This window comes from Eumetopias jubatus, unplaced genomic scaffold (genome assembly GCF_037043125.1).
Source record: "Eumetopias jubatus isolate StellerSeaLion01/CBP00866 unplaced genomic scaffold, mEumJub1_p1.0 scaffold_11, whole genome shotgun sequence".
In the NCBI taxonomy this organism is placed as follows: domain Eukaryota; kingdom Metazoa; phylum Chordata; class Mammalia; order Carnivora; family Otariidae; genus Eumetopias; species Eumetopias jubatus.
The window spans coordinates 101,102,451-101,121,418 of record NW_028274817.1 but is presented as its reverse complement, the minus strand read 5'-3'; the positions used below and the strand labels follow the sequence as shown (position 1 = coordinate 101,121,418).

Here is an 18,968-nt window from a genome sequence, read left to right as displayed (position 1 = left end):
CACACACACACACACACACACACACACACACACACACACAGGTCTATCTCTATAGAGTAGTCCTGGAGTCCCGGGATCGAGTCCCGCGTCGGGCTCCCTGCTCAGCAGGGAGTCTGCTTCTCCCTCTAACCCTCTTCCCTCTCGTGCTCTCTATCTCTCATTCTCTCTCTATATAATAAATAAATAAAATCTTAAAAAAAAACTGTTTAGGGGCACCTGGGTGGCTCAGTTTGTCAAGCCTCCAACTCTTAGTTTCAGCTCAGGTCATGATCTCAGGGTCCTGGGATCAAGCCCCACATAGGGCTCTGTGCTTGGTGCTGAATCTGCTGGAGACTCTCCCTCTCCCTTGCCCCCTCACATTGCTTGTGCAATCTCTCTCTCTCTCTCTCTTTCAAATAAATTAATTTTAAAAAACCCTCTTCCTTTAGCTTTGCATTCTAGAATATTAGTAAAATCCCTGGTATGGTACAATGGTAGGGATTCTGGAGTAGGTTGGAATTGTGTGGAGAATAGAAATTCTCTGTTAAATCACAGAAACCCTCAAATATACCACAAACAGAAGCCATAGACTTTTTTTTTTAAGATTTTATTTATTTGACAGACAGAGCAGGAACACAAGCAGGGGGAGTGGGAGAGAGAGAAGCAGGTTTCCCGCAGAGCAGGGAGCACGATGCGGGGCTCGATCCCAGGACTCTGGGGTCATGACCTGAGCCGAAGGCAAACGCTTAACGACTGAGCCACCCAGGCACACCAGCCATAGACCTTTTTGCCATAAACTTGAACTCAAGGGGTTGTAGAACTACCGAAGAGGTAGAAAATGAGTCCTGTGGGATGCTTAGCAGGCTCTACCAGACCACATGTTTTTGGGAACCCTCCCTACCCTTCACAAGTGTCCACTTGTGACAGAGGAGGCTGTCAGGGCGAGGGAAGCAGAGAGCCCACTGCTGAACGCCCACTGGAGCTCAAGTTCTCAGCTGTGTCTTCATGTCCATTTCTGATAACTTAAAAATTTCTCCCGCCATTTATGCTCCAGAAAGAAAACAAAGAGGCACAGGACACTCTTTCCCTCGGTGTTTTTCTCAGTGAAGGAGTGATCCTCTACAAGGGTGCTGGCAGCTGATAAACACTGCGGGTGGTTCCGTTCATGCAGACGGCCTGGGTTCCAAGGGCGCCGCCCACCTCCTTGGTGGCTTAGGCCAGGCGTGCTGTCCAGCTGTGTCATCACAGCCATGGAACTCCCATCGGGGGTCAAAACCATCACTTCCTTTCAACCCTCACTTGGAGCTGGCTTGGTATACCAAGCTTCTGTTTCCCTTAGGACAAAATCTCTCTCCGTGGTCTTTTTTTTTTTTTTTTTTTTTTTTGATGTCTGATATTATTTGTCACTCTTAGAAAATCTCATTTTTGACTGGACTCAGACTTGGAGGTAGAAGCTCTCAGAGAGGACAGCCTCTGTCTCTTGGCAGTCTGTTCCTGGCGTTTCTCTTTGGCCTCCTTCATTCTCTTCGCCAAAAGTTTAGTATATTCTGCAGCGTCTTCCTTATTTTTCTGAGTGCGCTGCTTCTTCAAAGCAATACGCCGACATTCGTGCTGGAGGACACGTAGAGTGACAAGACGCTGAATTGTAGGTGCTTTGGTTCTAGGTTTCTTACCTTCTTTGTTTAGGGGCTTTCTCACAACATACTGGCGGACATGATCTTCTTTAGAGAGATGAAAAGTTTGCGGATTCTGCTGGCTCTTTTGGGCCCCAGGTGACGAAGCACAGTGAGTCCAGGAATATCCCTCTCCCTTTTTTTTTGCAATGACAAAGTTGAGAACACTGAGATTGGCATCCACAGTGCAACCCCGAAGAGATTTGCACTTTCTCTCTCCCGTCCTCCTTGGTCTATAGCAGGAATGTCCCTTAATCAGCAGCAGGTGGACACGGCCATGGGTCAAGACACCCTGCTTCATGGGGAAGGCTTCTTTGTCATTGCCACCACTGATTCGGACCACATAACCCTTTCCTTCTTCACCCAGAGCATCAGCAGCAACTTCCGTAGCCATACGCTTCTCATAAAAGGTACGAAGTTTGTGTTCATGGTCCACTTCAGTGAGTTTCTGGCAGCCAGTAGCCACCTGCAGCTGGCTTGGTATACCAAGCTTCTGTTTCCCTTAGGACAAAACCTCTCTCAGTGGTCTTAATGTGCATTCACAAAATATTTTTGTCAGCACCCTGCCGCCACTCCCATTAACACTTGTTAACCCACTACACTCGTTAACTCAAGTATAGTAGACATTGATTCAACCAGGTCTTCATTAAACATCTCTCATTTGCCAGGCAATGTGCACCGTGTATATGTGTATATAAAACACCTCTGGGGACACGAGTTGAGTTTTTCTTTAGTCCGAAGTTGCTCCCTCTGTGGTATATACTTCAGGGGATGAAATTAGGGAGTAAAGAGATGTTGCATAGGGGCGCCTGGGTGGCACAGTCCATGAGGCGTCCGACTCTTGGTTCTGGCTCAGGCCCTGATCTCAGGGTCATGACATCAAGCCCCACACTGGGCTCCATGCTCAGCATGGAGTGTGCTTAAGACTCTCTCTGCCCCTCTCCCCTGCTCTCACGTGTGCTCCCTCTCAAGTAAATAAATCTTCAAAAAAAAAAAGTTGCTTAAATCTACCTACCAGAAGACTGAAGTCCCAGCCCCAAGTTAGCCAAAACACTCAGTTATGTTTTCTTATAAGAGAGGGAAAACCTAAACTCTTCCACATGGAAAGCTTGTTCATTGCCCAAAGATAGTGTGTGTATAGCAGCCCCAATAACTGGTAAGCAAAAAGTCAGTCAGAATTCTGAGGCTAAAATTAAAAAACATGCGTGTGTGTGTGTGCGTGTATACATAAGGCGAAGGGGAGAAAGAGGGAATACTCTTCATTGGAATTTTTCTTGTGCCAAAAACACAAAATTTGTCTGAGTTGGAAAAGAGTTAATAATGTAAGGGTACTTCAGACCAAATACATTTTGATGAGCATGGGATTCAACCACATCTATGACTCAGTTCCAATGAAGATACACTTAAAAGTCTCACGAGGAATAAGCCCCACTCCCACACAGTTGGCACAGCCACATTATTGAGGCAGTTGCTTTATGCACACAGGATCGCCGGCACTTCACTAGATGGCAGGTCTTTAACTGAAAGAGGTGATGTGTCAGGAGGACCAAATCCTCGTGCTAGGACATTTTAAAGTGAACGGGCTAGCCTAGTCTAGTGGTTCTAACCGTTGGCTGGAAATCAGAACTACCTATGGGGCTTTGTTAAAATGCTGACTGCTGGGTTCCCCCAGCCATAAATTCTGACTCATGCAGCCTGGGGCGATCCTGTAGAACAGCACTGTGCCTTCGAAGACTGGGGAATAAATCTCTGTTGTCCACATTGGTCTCAAAAGCCAATAAAAAGAATAAAACAATCCATCCAACAACTGAAATTCCGTAAGCGCAGCAATCTTAGGAGACCCAGTCATTAGGTATCATGCTCCAGGCCAACATCCTTACAGACCACACCAAGGACAAAGGTCATCTGCTCAAAGCAGATGGGGCAAAAACTGACTCTCATCAAGTTTCTAGAGCACAGACGAGCCAGTCCCATCCCATTGCTGGGGGTGAGATATGGGGCTCCCTCAGAGGAGATTTAGAGATCAGAAATGAAATCATCAGATGCTTTTGTCAAAATACCCATATGTGAGAGTTAGCTTGAACTTAGGAACATGAAAAAGCAGTCCATTGGATAGTCTTAACTTCACACAATTGTGAAGTCATCTGCTGCCAGAGCTTCCCCAATCCTCCTTCTGTAAACAATTAGAATCATTTTTAGACTGTTTTTGAAAACCATAGACTTCAGCCATGGTTTAGAATTCTAAACTTTTTGGGGGGTGAAACAGTTCAAAAGACCCTAAGAATTAGACACGTTTTCAATGAGGCTAGCATTTGAGATCCACACAAGCACATGCTTGGCACCTGCCATACACATTGCTTTGTTCATTTGATTTCACTGCCCTGAGAGGGAGTGTATGCAACCATATGGAAGAAATACTTTCTGATTGGGGAAGTAAGGCATGGTCTATAAGAATTTTTATCAGGGCACACACAATGATTCTGGGAAAAAGGCAGATATCTAAGCAGACAGAGATCAAGCCTATATTTCTCTACGAACAAACAAATATTTGTGTCTCCAACAGCACAAATACATGTGATGTTTTTCTTGAGGTGTAACTGACATACATTATATTTCAGGTATATAACATAATGATTCGATATTTGTATACCTTGTGAAATAATCACTATAGTAAGCCTAGTGAACATTCGTCAGCATATGTAATTACAGAGTTGTTTTTTTCTTGTGAGGACTGTTACTAAGATCTACTTTTAGCAACATTCAAACATGCAACACAGTGTTAACTGTACTCACCATTCTGTACATGACATCCTCGTGACTTACTTTATAAGTGGGAATTTGTACCGTTTCCCTGCCCTCACCCATTTGCTCCCCTCCCCTGGGACAACCACCAATAGGATCTCTGTATGTGAGCTTTTTTTTTTTTTTATGATTCCACATACAAATGAGATCATATAGTATTTGTCTTTCTCTGACGCGTTCAAGGTTCATATATGCTGTTACAAATGGGAAGATTTCCTCCTTTTTTATGGCTGAATAATATTTCATTGTACATATACATCACATTTTCCTTATCCATCTGTTGATGGATGCTAAGATTATTTCCATGTCTTGGCTCTTGTAAATAATGCTGCAATGAACATGCAGATGTAGATAGCTCTTAGAATTAGTGTTTTCATTTTCTGGGTATAAGTGCCCAGAAGAGGAGTTGCTGAAACATATATGGTAGTTCTATCTTAGTAACTTTTGAGCAAGCTCCATACTGTTGTCCACAGTGCTTATACCCATTTACATTCCCACCAACAGCACACAAGGGCTCCCTTTTCTCCACATCCTTGCCAACACTTGCTATTTCTTGTCTTTTTGAGTCTAGCCATTCCGACACGTGTAAGGTGATGTCTCCTTGTCGTTTTGATTTGCATTTGCCTGATAATAAGTGATGGTGAGCATCTTTTCATGTACTGAGGTCATTTGTATGTACTTTTTGGTAAAACACCTCTTCAGATCTTCTGCCCATTTTTAAGTTGGATTGTTTATTTGCTGTTGAGTTGTAGGAATTCTTTATATATTTTGGTTATTAACCACTTATCAAATATATGATTTACAAATGTCTTCTTCCATTCAGTAAGTTGCCTTTTCATTTTGTTGATGGTTCCCCCCTTTTTTTGAGATGGGGGAGGGGCGTGGAAGGGAGAGGGAGAGAATTTTAAGCAGGCTCCACACCCACTGTGGGGCCCCAACATGGGGCTTGATCTCAGGACCCTGAGATTATGACCTGAGCCAAAATCAAGAGTCAGATGCTTAGCTGACTGAGCCACCCAGGTGACTCAATGGTTCCCTTTTCTAATGTAATCCCACGTGTTTTATTTTTTGTTGTTGTTACCTCTGCTTTTGGTGTCAGATCCAAAAAATCCTCACCAAGACAAATGTTAAGGAGTTTACCCCTATTTTCATCTAGTAGTTTTATGGTTAAAGATCTTACATTCATGTCTTTGATTCATTGTCAGTTAATTTTTGTGTATGGTGTAAGATGGTGGTCCAGTTTCATTCTTTTGCATGTAGCTGTCCAGTTTTCCCAATACCATTTATTAAAGAGATTGTCCTTTTCCCATTGTTGATTATTGGCTCACTTGTCATGTGTTAATTGACCACATCTGCATGGGTTAATTTCTGGGTGCTCTGTTCAGTTACGTTGATCTGTGTGTCTGTATTTATGCCAGTACCATCCTGTTGTGATTACTACAGGCTTTAGTTTGAAATGAGGCTGTGACAGAGATTCACATCCCCACCAGCACAAATACATGCAGATTTTAATGCCATAATTTTTTAAAGAAGTAAACTGTTTTTGGGGCACCTGAGTGGCTCAGTCGGTTAAGCATCTGCCTTCAGCTCAGGTCTTGATCTCAGGGTCCTGGGATGGAGCCCCGCATCAGGCTCCCTGTTCTGTGGGAAGCCGGCTTCTCCCTCTCCCACTCCCCCTGCTTGTGTTCCCTCTCTCGCTGTCTCTCTCTCTCTCTGTCAAATAAATAAATAAAATCTTTAAAAACAAAAACAAAAACATGAAGTTCACTTGGGTCTAATTCAGATTTTCGAAAGTCAGCATTACAGAGCATTCTTTTCAAAATGAGGGTTTGTAGCCACATTGTGAAAACTTGAAGATCCAGTCTGTAGCATTCAGTGAATCACTTTGGAGAGCAGGGTTACGGTCTGGGTACCTAAGATAAACTGATGTACTTTGCAAACCATTGGGACCATTTTTTATTTTTTTATTTTTTTATTTTTTAAAGATTTTATTTCTTTATTTGACAGAGAGACACAGCAAGAGAGGGAACACAAGCAGGGGGAGTGGGAGAGGGGGAAGCAGGCTTCCCCCCAAGCAGGGAGCCCGATGCGGGGTTCGATCCCAGGACCCCGGGATCGCGACCTGAGCCAAAGGCAAACGCTTAACGACTAAGCCACCCAGGCGCCCCTGGGACCATTTTTTAAATGCTCTTATTTTGGATAACTGTAGAGTCACAGGAAGTAGCAAAATAGTACATAGAGTCCCGTGAAATCCTGTAGGGTCCCCTCACCCAACTTCTCCCCACAATGGGCCTGTCCTATGTAACTGTAGTTTAATGCCACAGTAACATTTTATATTGATAATGGTATTAAGTTCAGTCACGATTTGTAGTAAAGCAAACCAGCTGTTCAAATAATTGTGTCTTTGGGATAATGACTTCTGATTCTACTGAAGAAGATTGTGTAGAACAAGAGTCCTGGCCTGCTCTTTTAAGACAGATAACCTTTAATCATATACAAGGTGGTAATTCTTTTGTGCAGGGGAATCCTTCTGTAGTTAGAACATGTTTTGCTAAAGCTTCATCTGTTTTAAATTTAACAAAGTGTATAATTATTAGTCGAGCAACCTTTGATTCTTTCTAAGTTCATATATCCTCAAAATTTTAGTTGAATGTCTTCTATATTCAGTTGCCTATAATTAATGTGACAATCCTTAAGTCACATCATAAGACATTCAATTCTGTAGAATAAATTGTGCTATTCTAAGAAATGATGTGGCAGTTGAAAACCTAATGATACTCCTACAGATTAGTATTTTGATATAAATAATCATTATATTCACTACTTGATATCTGCTTAATTGAAGTATATATAAATATTTTGGCAAAGCAGCCCATCCACATGGATGGATGAAAAGAGCTAAGGTTTCCAGTGTCTTACTTTAAGTTCATAATTTATCCTGGAGACATCTTAAATTTGCCTTGTAGGCATGCTGAGACCTTAGTGATAGAGACCAGCAAAGTCAAAGAGAAGTTGAGAACCATCAAGGCCAAGACTGACATCACTAATTTGATTGTACACCTGATCCTAGGGAAGCATATTTTCATTTTTAAATAGAATGTTTTCTATGATGGAAGCTTTTTTTTTTCCCCAAGATTTCACTTCTTTATTTGAGAGAGAGTGAGAGAGAGAGAGTGCATAAGCAGGGGGAGCAGCGGAGGGGGAGGGAGACGCAGGCTCCCCGCTGAGCAGGGAGCCTGATGTGGGACATATTTATTGAACGATAGATACTTTAGGAGGACAATCGTCAATCTCTTTAGTATTAGCATGTGTTACTATATCTTCTTCAGAAGGATGTGGGAACTTCAACATACTCCAAATTGATTGGATCACTGTTAATCCTAGGGGATTCTTTCTATCTCTAAGAAAGCCCAGGCAAATGTCAGGTCAATTTTTTAATTAGTGGTTTTTCTACTTACTTATTTCCATGAGGCTAACAGTTCGCCCTGAATCAGAAACATGGTCTACTTTAGATGCACGTGGACTCGATCCCAGGATCCTGGGATCATGACCTGAGCCGAAGGTCTGAACCACCCCAGCACCCCTATGACAGAAGCTTTAAACATGTTGGTATTATCTGTGCGTTTATTTTTCAAGGGGAGGAAGAAAAACCTAATAATTCGCAGAAAAAAGCTTGCCAATTTAGAACCCATCATTTGCTTTACCTTTTGATGTAACAGACAAGGTTAGATGTAATTCCAACCATATTTTCTTATTTTTTTAAGTAGGCTCCATGCCCAACATAGGGCTTGAACTCTGGACCCTGAGCTTGAGAGTCACACGTCCTACCCGCTGAGCCAGCCAGGTGCCCCCCAACCATATTTTAAAGAACTATGCTTTACAGTGGGGATTTTCACTGAGCTGATTTCAGCATTTTATGGGTGGTGGTATGCCAACTTATCTGGCTGGGACTTGGGACATCATCTGGATCAGGACAAAAATAGTTTTAAAGGACAGAGGAAATATTTTCATGATGTAAAGAAATCACGATATCAACTGATTTTGGACTATACCAAAGCTTGATTATAGATATATTTTGCTTTTCTTAGCAATTTGAAAAGTGTCACCTGAAATATTTATTGCTAGACATAATAACTTGAATTTGCCAGGAAAGAAAGAAATACTAGATAATAAAAGTTGAAATCATCTGAAATGGGTATTTGACAAATTGTACCAGTGCTGCTGGAAATGGCAACCACTGGAGTTAGGCCAACAAAGTTATTTTGTATAGGGAATGAGATGCTCACACCATCATTGGAAGGGCCGGAGGAGTAGAAGTCTGGGGTGTCTGCCATAATCTTCCAGATTAACTGAGATCCAGAAATTAGGAAAGGCCAGCACACTTTGAAATAAGCATCTGGATTTCATACCTTCTCCCCATACAGCTGGTATATAAATGGTGATGGGTAGAACATGGCCACTGCAAGAATTCGCAAATGTTAGAAACTATCAGCCACCACCCTGCAAGATTTTTCTCTTCTCAGCCATCCAAATCTTACATGAATTGACTAAAGTTGAATTGCATCCAGTGCCTTAATGGAAAGCTATCTGTGAAATAAAATTTTCAAGTTATTGTAATAGAAGGAACAGAGAAGGGATTGAAAAGATGCCAAGTGCTATTTGACAAGATCTGGGACAGAAGTAATCTCTATGTAGTTGGAAATTCCATATGTGTGTATGTTACGTGGTTCAGCGTGGCCCGGAGAGTAATTCATGGAACATTGATTCTGCAGATACTTATCAGGGAGAAATAGGACTCATGCTCCCAAGTGTTTAGAGATCCCTGCATCCCCACCTTTTGCAAAGTCCTGGTGCAAATTAGCACATTAAAGACTCAGAGAAGCCGCCTTTTCTCTTCTGGAGAGTGCACATCATAGGGTCACAGTGGTGATCTCTGGGAAGTGGAAAAGGGCCTCAAAAGACCGTTCCTTGCCACTCTCTACTGTTTTGAACAAACGGAACTTGATAGAGTGTTAAGAAATTATTATCTTTTATAAAAATAAAAAAGTTTGTTTTCCTTCTAAGATTCAAATAAGAAGTTGAGATGTAGGAGCTGAAGGCATGAATCCCCTGGAGGAAGAGGCCCACGTGTTATTTACAACCGAGGAACAATACTAGTGGTTTTCAGTGTGAGATCTTAGGGCTCCCTGTATCAGAATCACTTGGGACGAAGAGTGACTTACTTACTAAAATGAATATTCTGGGCCCCTCTTGAGATCTACTCTGTCAGAATTCCTGAGGTTGGGACGTGATTATTTGCATTTTTTAAACAGATGTCCCATAAGTTTAATTTTTTTCACTTTCTTAGCGTGATAAAATAGATATAACAAAATGTGCCTTAACCATTTTTAAGTGTACAATTAAGTGGCATTAATCACGTTGACAGTGCTGTGCACCAGTCACCACTGTTTCCAAAACTTTTCATCACTTGAAACAAAGACTCTGGGGGGCGCCTGCCTGGCTCAGTCAGTAGAGCATGTGACTCTTGATCTCAGGGTCGTGAATTCAAGCCCCATGTTGGGCATGGAGCCTACTTAAAATAATAATAATAATAATAGTAATAATAATAATAAACAACAGAGACTCTGCAATTATTAAGCAATAGTTCCCATTTCCCCCTTTCTCCTAGGCCCCTGTAACCTGTAATCTACCTTCTGTCTCTATTAATTGGCCTATTCTAGATATTTTATGTAAGTGGGACCATACAATATTTGTCCTTTTGTTGGGCTTCTTTCAATTAGCATAATGTTTTCAAGATTCATCAGTGTTGCAGCAGGTATCAGAACTTGATTCCTTTTTTTTTTTTAATGGCAGAAGTGTCCATTGTATGTATAGACCACATTTTATTTATCTCTTCCTCTGCCACTGAACACTTGGGTTGTTGCCATCTTTTGGCCTCTGTGAATAATGCTGCAGTGAACATTGGTGTGCAGGTAACTGTTTGAGTCTCTTTTCAATTCTTTGGGTAGCGTTTTCCCAAGAATATCCGAACATTTTAATGATACTGATGCTTGCAGCCCATGAGTGTTGAGTATCTTTTCATTTGTTTGTGTCATCTTTGAGTTCTTCTTTTAGGTACTTTTATCTCTTTCTTTTCCCTTTGTCATTATACCTAAAGGTTCTTTTCTTTCCAAAGAGCCAAATTTTGGTTTCATGGGTTCTCTTATTTTCTCTCTATTTTATTTCTCCCTGCTCTAGTCTTTACTATTTCCTTCCCTCTTCTAGCTCTTAGTTTAGTCTGCTCTTCTTTTTCTAGTTCCTCAAAGTATAAATTTAGGTTACTGATTTGAGATCTTTGTGGGTTTTTTTATTTTTAACACAGGCATTTATACTTAGAACTTTGCCTCTAAGTACTGCCCTCACTACATCCCAAAAGCTTTGGTAGTTGTATTTTTTTTTTAACTCTAAGTATTTTCTATTTTCCTTCGCAATTTCTTCTTTGATGCACTGGTTGTTTAAGAGTGTGTTGTTTCAATTCCACATACCTATGAATTTCCCAGTTTTCCATTTTTTAAGGTGATTTCTAATTTTATTCCCTAATGGTTGGAGAAGATGTTTTGTAGGATTTCAATCTTTTAAAATTTATTGAGACCTGTTTGGCCTAACATCTCTCCGGGAGAAGGTTCTGTGTGCACTTGTGAAGACTGTGTTTTCCAGCGTGGTTGGATGGAGTGTTCTTTGTGTCTGTTAAGTATAGATGATTTATAGTGTTGTTCCAGTTCTCTGTTTCTTTATTGATTTTCTGTCCAGATGTTTTATCCATAACTTAAAGTGTTATATTGAAGTCTTCAACCGTTTGCAGAACTATTTCTCCCTTCAGTTACGAAAGTTTGCTTCCTATGTTTTGCAATGTTAGTAATTTTTATTTTTTTAAAGATTTTATTTATTTATTTGACAGAGACACAGCGAGAGAGGGAACACAAGCAGGGGGAGTGGGAGAGGGAGAAGCAGACTCTCCGCTGAGCAGAGAGCCCAATGCGGGGCTCGATCCCAGGACTGTGGGATCATGACCTGAGCCGAAGGCAGACGCTTAATGACTGAGCCATCCAGGCACCCCAGTGTTAATAATTTTTAAAAGTAAAAATAACATAATATTAATAATAGCTAACAGCTTTTGAGCATTTAGATTATACTAGGAACTCTTCTATGTGCCTCAAATAGAGTAATTCATTTAATCTTCACAACAACCCCACAAGGTCGAGTGCTGTTAACATCCACATTTCATAGAGGAGGTGATTGAGTTTGAATGAAATAAAGCAATTTGTAGAAGATCACACAGCAAGTAGGTAGTTTACCTCCACAAACAGAATCCTTAACCATTAATGCTCCAGGCACTTCTCTCTGCTAAAACAAATACAAAACACTGTCATAAGAATTTGTGTGGCACTACACACACACACACACACACACACACACACACACACACACACACACACACACACACACACAGCGTGTGTGCTTATAATTAGAGGAATATGGTTATTTTAGAGAATGAATACAAATGGAGGACTGAATATAGTGCTTCATCCATTGTGGCTCTTGGAAGTTAAACTGGTGTTCTTTGTACCAAAACATTGATCCTAAGACTAATTCATATTTGCTCTTGGAAACTAGCATATTGATGGGATAGGAAGACAGATTTATTTATTAAATTTTTAGTCCTTAAAGAATTTTTTTACTCCTTGGTGCAAATTCTCCTTCTAAAATTAAAATGTTTTAGATACAACATCAGAGATTCTAAGTTTTTGGTCTCCAAATAACTTCTTCATCATGTTTTAAAAAATAAATAAAATCGACAAGACTTGGCAGGTTAGGAAAAGTACAATTTTCTTGATTCTCTGTGTAGAGCATGTAATTGTGTCTCACAGATTTTATATCAAGATATTCCCATCTTGCATCACTTCTTTATTCTTCCTTAGACTTCTTGACGTTGTGATTATGAAATTATTACATGCCCATTATAAACAACAATTCCAATATGGACTTTATCATATTAAGGCATGTTCTCTCTAAACCCATTTTCTTGAGAGTTTTTGTCATGAAAACATGTTGTATTTTGTCAAACGCTTTTTCTGCATCTGTTGAGATTGGTTATATGCCATTTATCTTTCCTCTTGTTAATGTGATGTATCACATTCATTGATGTATAGATTTTGAACCACCTTCGTATCCCTGGAATCAATCCTACCCAATCTTGGTGAATGATTTTTTAATGTATTGTTGAATCAAGTTTGCTAATACCTCATTGAGGATTTTTGCATCTGCATTTACCTGAGATACTGGTCTGTAGTTTTCGTTTTTGTAATGTCTCTGGTTTCAGTATCAGAGTAATGATGGCCTTGTAGAGTGAATATGGAAGTTTTCCTTCCTCTTTTATTTTTTGGAATAGTTTGAAAAGAACAGGTATTCTTTTTTACGTGTTTGCTAGAATTCACCTGTGAGGCCATCTGGTCCTGAGCTTTCATTTGTTGGGAGTGTTTGGATTGCTGATTGAATTTCATTACTAGTAATTGGTCTGTTCAAATTGTCTATTTCTCCCCGATTCACTTTTGAAAGATAGTGTGTATCTAGGAATTTATCCATTTCTTCTAGGTTGTCCCATTTGATGGCATAAAATTTTTCATAACATTCTCTTACAGTCCTTTGTATTTCTTGGTGTCCATTATTTCTTCACCTTTACTTCTGATTTCAGTCCTCTTTTTTCCTTGATGAGCCTAGCTAAAGGTTTATCCGTTGTTGATCCATTCAAAGACACAGCTCTTGGCTTCATTGATCTTTTCTTTTGTTTTTGAGTCTGTACTCCATTTACTTCCACTCAATTTTTATTATTACCTTCCTTATACTAGCTCTGGGTTTTATTAGTTCTTCTTTTTCCAGGTCCTTTAGGTGTAAGGTTAGGTTGTTTGAGATTCTTCTTGTTCCTTAAGGTAGACCTGTATTGCTATAAAACTTCCTCTTAGAACAGCTTTTGCTGAATCCCACAGATTTTGGACCGTTGTGTTTTCATTATCATTTGTCTTCGTGTATTTTTTAAATTTCCTTTTTGATTTCATGTTTGGCCCATTTGTTGTTGAGCAGCATGTTGTTCAGCTTGCATGATTTGTGTTTTTCTCCAGAGTTGATTTCCAGTTTCATACTGTAGAAATTGATTGTCACTGTAATTGATTTCTAGTTTAAGACTGTTGTGGTTGCAAAAGATGCTTGATATAATTGCAGGCTTATTAAATTTATTGAGTCTTGTTTTGTGTCCTAACATCCACCCTGGAGAATGTTCTATGTGCCCTTGAAAAAAAAATGTGTATTCTGTTATTTTAGGATGGAATATCTGTATATTTCTGTTAGACCCATCTGGTCTAATGTGTCATTCAAAGCCACTGTTTCCTTGATGTTCTGTTGGGATGATCTATCCACTGATGTAAGTGGGGTACTAAAGAACCCTACTGTTACTCTATTAATTTCACTTTGTCCTTTTATGTCTGTTAAAAGTTGCTTTATGTTTATAAGTGCTCCTGTGTTGGGTATATGGATTAATATTTCTGTCATTACATAATGCCCTTCTTTTTTCTGTTATTAGTCTTTGTTTTATTTTTTTAAAAGATTATTTATTTTAGGGGTGCCTGGGTGGCTCTGTTGGTTAAGCATCTGCCTTCAGCTCAAGTCATGATCCTGGGGTCCTGGGATTGAGCCCTGCATCGGGCTCCCTGCTCAGCAGGGAGTCTGCTTCTCCCTCTCCCTCTGCTGCTCCCCCTGCTTGTACTCTCTCTCTCTCTTTCTCTGTCAAATAAATAAATAAAATCTTTTCTTAAAAAAAAAAAAAGTATTAGAGGGCAAGCGGGGGGAGGGGTAGATGGAGAGAGAGAATCCTGAAGCTGACTCCCCACTAAGCGTGGAGCCCAGTGTGGGGCTCGATCTCACAACCCTGAGATCATGGCCTGAGCTGAAAGCAAGAGTCCACTGCTCATCCAACTGAGCCACCCAGCCACCCCTAGTCTTTGTTTTAAAGCCTTTTTTTAATCTGAAGTAAGTATTGTTACCCCTACTTTTTTTTCACTTCCATTTGTATGGTACATGGTTTTCCAACTTGGCATTTGCAGTCTATGTGTCTTTAGGTATGTAGTGAGTCTCTTGTAGACAGCATGTACATGGGTTTTGTTTTTTTATCTATTCAGTTTTTTTATTGGAGCATTTAGTCCCTTTACATTTAAAGAAATTATTGGGGTGCGTGGGTGGCTCAGTCAGTTAAGCACCCAGCTCTTGATTTCAGCTCAGGTCATGATCTCAGGGTCATGAGGTGGAGCCCTGTGTCAGGAGTGGTGCCTGCCTAAGATTCTTTCTCTCCCTCTTCCCCCCCCCCATTCACTTGCTCTCTTTGTGTCTCAAAAAAATAAATAATAAAATGTACACTTAAATAATTATTGATAGGTTTTACTGATTGCCATTTTGTTAATTTTTTCTGGTGTGTGTGTGTGTGTGTGTGAGAGAGAGAGAGAGAGAGCAAGCTCCACACCCAATGTGGGGCTTGAACTCAGGACCCCAAGATCCAGAGTCATATGCTCTACTGACTGAGCCAGCCAGGTGCCCCTTTCTGGTTGTTTTTGTAGTTCTTCTTTTAGTTTTTTTCTTCTCTTGCTCTCTTCCCTTGTAGTTTGATAGCTTTCTTTATTGTTATGTTTGGATTCCTTTCTCTTTTTTTGTATGTATTACAGGTTTTTGATTGTTCACATATATCTTATATGCATAGCACCCTATACTAAGTTGGTGGTCGCTTAAGTTTGAACATGTTCTATAAACACTACATTTTTATTCCTCCCTCCTCATTTTATATAGATGATGTCATATTTTATATCTTTTTCTTTTGTGTATTCCTTGACTATATTTTGTAGATATCATTGATTTTGCTATTTTGGTGTTTTATCCTCCACATTAGCTTTATAAGTGATTAATCTACTACTTTTACTGCATCTTTGCTTTTAGCTGTGAAATTCTTCCCTTTCACAATTTTCTTCTTGTTACTGACTTTTCTTTCCACTTAAAGAATTTCCTTTAATATTTCTTGTAAGGCTGGATTAGTGGAGATAAATTCCTTCGACTTTTGTTTGTCTGGGAAACTTCTTATCTCTCCTTCAATTGGGGATGATAACCTTGTTGGGAAAAGTATTCTTAGTTGTTCCAGCACTTTGAATACATCCTGTGACTCTCTTCTGGCCTGCAAAGTTTTTGCTGAAAAAGCTTATAGCCTTATGGGATTTCCTTTGTATGTAACTGAGTTTTCCTTTTACTACTTGTAAAGTTCTCTTTTTATCATTACTTTTTGCCATTTTAATTATTATGTGTCTTGGTGTGGTCCTCCTTGGACTGATGTTGTTGAGGGCTCTCCCTGCTTCTTTGATCTGGTTGTGCTTTTCCTTCCCCAGTGATCAGTAAAGTTTTCAGCTATTTTTTCTTCAAATAACTTTTCTGCCCTCTTCACTCTCCTCTTTCTGGGACCTTTATAATGCAAATGTAATACACTTGATGATGTTGCCAAGTTCACTCAACCTATTGCCATTTTTTATTCCTCTTTTCCCATTTACTCTTTAGCTTGGTTGATTTCCATGACTGTCTTCTAGATTGCTGATCTGTTTTTCTGCATCCTCTATTTCACTATTAATTGCTTTCAATGTATTTTTTTATTTCATTTATTGAATTTTTCATCTCTGATTCTTTTTTACACTTTTTCTCCTGGTTGAAGTTCTCACTGATGGCTCCCACCCTTTTCTCAAGTCCACTGAGTATCTTGATGACCATTACTCTGAATTTTATCGAGCATATGGTTTATCTCCATTTCATTTAGCTCTTCTCCTGATTTTGTCTTGTTCTTTAATTTTGCAGAGATTCCTCTCTCTATTTTGTTTTAGTTTCAGTGTTGGTTTCTTAAAAGTAGTGGCCTCATGTAGTGGAGGTCCTGTGGCACCCTCTAGCACAGTCCCCACCCACCCACCCCACCTCCTGGTCACCAGAATTAGGTGCTCCAAGAGGTATTCACTCTGTGGGCTACATAAACACTACCATTGGAGCTGAGCCATGGGTTATCTTTAGCTGAGCCAGCTACAATGAGCTCCTTTGCCTGCTTTGGGTCCACGGGGCAGGGTTTGGTCTCTGCATTGAGAGGTTTGGGGCCACTGTGAGCTCTTTGGTGGGCAGGGCTGACAGTCAGCCGAGATGTCTGTAATTAGCCTCTGGACCATTGCTGCAGGTGCACCCAAGGTCAGGGTTTGCTTCCTGTGCAGCCAGCTAAGAGGCAACATTGCTGAAACTTGTGTGTGGGGTTATCCCCACCTCTCCCCAGAGCAGGAGTCACTTCGGAGTGGCACTGGTCCCTGCTGGGGCTGCCTGTGGGGTGTGGCAGGGCAGGAGCTGCTTTGGGGGGACATTTGCTCTGGCAGGTGGGTTGGATGGGTGGGTCTGCAGGGGAATCCTGGGGCAGGGCATGTGCTGCTAGCAAGATAGATGGGAGAGCTATCTAGGCTGGGGGAGTGGAGGAGAAATTGTGCCCACCAGCTTTTTTCTTCCCGAAGACATCTGAAGATCCCTGCCCCTCTAGCACATGTTCTAAGATTAGTCAATAAATCTTCACAAGTACTGGGGTGCCTGGGTGGCTCAGTCATTACGCGTCTGCCTTTGGCTCAGGTCATAATCCCAGGGTCCTGGGATCGAGCCCCGCATCGGGCTCCCTGCTCAGCGGGAAGCCTGCTTCTCCCTCTCCCACTCCCCCTGCTTGTGTTCCCTCTTTCGCTGTGTCTCTCTCTGTCAAATAAAATCTAAAAAAAAAAAAAAATCTTCACAAGTACCCCAGGCAGTTTCAAACCGCTGTATGTGCTGTGTCTTGGATGGAGTTATTTATTCTGACTCTTGAAGGGCAGGGACTCCATTTCTTTTTGCCTTTCTGCTCTCCTAGAGGTGAGCCCACTGGTGTTCAAAGCTCCCAAAATTAAACCCAACAGGTTTTCAAAGCGAGGGATTCATCTTCCCCATGTGGGTCCCCAGTGCCAGGGGTGCCTGGTGTGAGGTCTCATCGTCCTGTTTCTGTGGGATTGCAGTGTTTCTCCTGTCTGTGGTTAGTCTTACCTGGGATTTGGTTCCCAGCTGCATCTCTGCCTTCCTGTTTTGCTGATGTGGCCTCTTCTCTGCAGTTAAACTGGAAGATCTGTTCTGCCAGTCTTCGGGTCATTTTCAGAGTTAGTGGCATAGATGTATCTGTTTGCCTCACGGTGTCCGTGGGATGAGATGAGCTTAGGATCCTCCTACTCTGCCATCATCCCCCTCAGTCTAGCCTTTCTTATTGAAGAGATCGGCAGTTTCTGTTGAGCTGAAGTTCTTCTACGGATAACCACCTATTTATGGTTTTCTCCTGTATGTTTCCTTACGTGTGTGTGTGACAGGAAAACAAGAGACAGCAAATGCCTGTTCATGGATATGACATATGTAGGACTTTCCTCCAGTATTCCTATGACCTGGATTGATCATTATGCTGGCTTCTTTCTGCTATGTGTCCCTGCATGAATTTTGAGATTACAAGAAGTTGTAAATTATAAATCACACACATCATATTGATACTGGTTTTCTCACCAGAATGCTTGTGATTATGGATGAATAACCAGCATTTTTGTGCAGACTTTATCACATAATTCACTTTGGTATGGCTTCTCACCTGTATGACTCATTACATGAGTTTTCAGCTGGTTACATGGCTATCTTTCCACACATATGGCAGCCATAGAGTTTGACTCCTTTATATATTCTCACATACCTTCTCAAGCTCTTGGCTTGTATAAACACTTTGCCATATATGTTACTCATCAGCCTGGCCTTGGAATATGGGTATCTCTGGCTTTTCAAAAATTTGTGATACACCACTTCGCTTTTACAAAAGACCTATATTCATACATGTTTTTGCTAACCAAAAGAAATTGGAAGAGGACTAATTTTTACCAAAAAAGGCAGAAAATGAAAGGTCTTCAGCAGCATGTGACCCGAGCGGTGAGAGCGGCCCCACCAAGCACCCTCGCTGAGAACTGCACTGAGCATCTCAGCATCAAGCTGCCATCACTTTAAACTCTGTGAGCATCTGTGCTTGATCCTGATTTGTGTGTGTGTGTGTGTGTGTGTGTGTGTGTGTGTGTGTGTGTGTGTGTGTATTAGCAAGATGTGTCCTAAGGTATCAGAAGAACCTTAAATTTAAAGAGGTTATTTTTGGGGTCTGGGAGTGCTCAAAAAATGTCTCAAATTAATGGTGACTGCTTCTTTCCTTTATGCCATTTCAGCTTACAGAAGCTTTTATTGGAATGTTCTGCTTCTGGTTAGCTGGGAAACCTCGATCTCTGATCCATTTTTTCCCTGGAGCTCTCCACCTCATCAGGATTCTTGACACTGGCTGTATTAGATACAGCGTGTTCTTTCAGAGTATAGTTGAGCTGTGATTTTCCACATTTCTCT

General features: G+C 40.9%; 1 pseudogene; it reads right to left on the bottom strand.

Annotated features, from left to right (window-relative positions):
* Positions 1 to 1,398: 1,398 nt before the first annotated feature.
* On the bottom strand, positions 1,399 to 17,703 carry LOC114203124 (small ribosomal subunit protein eS6 pseudogene; annotated as a pseudogene).
* Positions 17,704 to 18,968: the final 1,265 nt, after the last annotated feature.